Source organism: Bison bison, unplaced genomic scaffold, assembly GCF_000754665.1.
Source record: "Bison bison bison isolate TAMUID 2011002044 unplaced genomic scaffold, Bison_UMD1.0 scf7180017864456, whole genome shotgun sequence".
Taxonomy (NCBI): domain Eukaryota; kingdom Metazoa; phylum Chordata; class Mammalia; order Artiodactyla; family Bovidae; genus Bison; species Bison bison.
The window spans coordinates 2,055,445-2,057,461 of record NW_011495018.1 but is presented as its reverse complement, the minus strand read 5'-3'; the positions used below and the strand labels follow the sequence as shown (position 1 = coordinate 2,057,461).

The window sequence follows — 2,017 nt, the reverse complement described above, 5'->3', positions numbered from 1 at the left end:
ACGTGAGCCTGAGTGAATTCCGGGAGTTGGTGATGGACAGGGAAGCCTGGCGTGCTGTGATTCATGGGGTCGCAAAGAGTTGGACACGACTGAGCGACTGAACTGAACTGAACTAACCACCACTTGCTAGTTGATTCATCTCTCTGTACCTGTTTCCTCGTTGGTCATATGGGCATCCCAACAGGCTGTTGTGAAACTGATAACCCACATGGTGGCCACTGGAGGACTGGCAGAATCTGCCACACCTCAGCTAAATGTCTCCAAGATGTCCCCTCCTGCGGTGACAGCACCACTGCACACCCAGGAGCTAGAGCCACAACCCTGGGGGTCACCTGGACTCCCCAATTCACACTCCCTGCCACACCCACTCACCAGCAAGACCTGCCAGCTCTTCCTCCAAAACCCACAGCCACGTGTGTGTGCTGCCATTACACTCCCCTCAGGCTGAGCCTCTGACACCTCTCACCATCTATATATTGTGCCTCCCCTCTGACCACCATCCCCTTCATTTCCCACAAAGCTGCTCTGGGGAAACGGTGGCCCTTTAAATGTCAGGATGATCGTGTCACTTTCCTATTTACTTCCCACCGTCTGGAGGATGGGGCTTCCCAGGTGGCTCAGTGGTAAAAAATCCACCAGCCAATGCTGGAGAAACAAGAGACATGGGTTCGATCCCTGGGTCAGGAAGATCCCTCGAAGCAGGCAACCTACTCCAGTATTCTTGCCCGGGAAATCCCATGGACAGAGGAGCCTGGTGGGCCACAATGCACAGGGTTGCAAAGAACGAGACACAGCTGAGAGGTTGAAAACACACGTGTCTGGAGGACAGGGGGCTGCTGAAGCCACGGACAGAATGAGACTGGGTGCGTGGATGTCTTTGATCTGGGTACCACTAGAAGGCATGAGGAGAAGGGGATGACAGAGGATGAGATGGTTGGATGGCATCACCGACTTGATGGATGTGAGTTTGAGTAAACTCTGGGAGTTGGTGATGGACAGGGAGGCCTGGCCTGCTGCAGTCCATGGGGTCGCAAACAGTCGGACACGACTGAGCGACTGAACTGGACTGAACTGTTCCACTGCCCTGGGCTCACCTCCATACTGCTATGCACAGAACCAAACTTCCCTCAGGTCTGAGCCGGGATGGTGTGAAGTCTCCCTGTTACAGAAGCTTAGCCTATGCCCTGTGAGGTGGCACCAGGTGGAGGGGTGCTGCATCAAGAACATAAGTGAGACTAGCTCACGGTCAGGCAGCGGGCAGCGAAGAAAGAGGCTTCAAGGGAGAAAGCGCCTCACTCCTGACAGGCTGTGCAAAACACTGGAGAAAAAGGTTGCCTGTACTAACTGGGAAGGCACACGCCATGCTTATGGAGCCGGGAGGAGTCGAAGAAGAATATAAATAATTCTGTTGCTCGGTATGGCGGCACATGGCTGCTGCTCTTAGAGGGATCCCTGAAGTAAACAAGACGAAATCAGAACCGGCGATTCGCAGGCAGAGTTGTTGGACAAGAGCGCAGCTCAGAGGCTCTGCCCTCATCCCAATCCCACAGGGCTTCTGTCGGTTCCCTACGTACTTCCTACCCACACTAATTTTCCCTTCAAGCCTCGCATAGTCTCGACGATGCACCCACCCCGAGCTTGATTAGGGACCCTCCCATTACCCATCACCTCTTACCCTGCTCTTTCGCAGCAAACGACTGGAGTGTCGGCTGGCCTGGCACCCATACTACACCCAGCCCAGCGCCTGCACGTGGCGGTTTGACTCAGGAACAGCTGCGCGCAAAGGCGGGAGGACCCTTGACTTTGGACACTGAACCTCTGAGGCCTCCGCTGCAGCCCTGAACCATGTTACCAGCCCTGGGTTTCCAGGACACCGAGGTGCCCGGGTCTGCATCTCTGCGCAGGCGCATCCTGAGGGGCGACCCGCCCCACCCAGGCCCCGCCCAAGCGGGCGCACACCGCCCGCCCTGGCCCGCATCTCTGCGCAGGCGCAGTGTGAGGAGAGGGCCGCCTCATC

General features: G+C 56.5%; 1 long non-coding RNA gene across 1 annotated transcript in view; it reads right to left on the bottom strand.

Annotated features, from left to right (window-relative positions):
* Positions 1–1,909, bottom strand: part of LOC105002508 — a 25,326-nt gene extending 23,417 nt beyond the window's left edge. Inside the window, exon 1 of the long non-coding RNA XR_826970.1 lies at positions 1,676–1,909. This is a non-coding gene — a long non-coding RNA (uncharacterized LOC105002508). The remainder of the gene's footprint in view (positions 1–1,675) is intronic.
* Between the last annotated feature and the right edge of the window lie 108 nt (positions 1,910–2,017).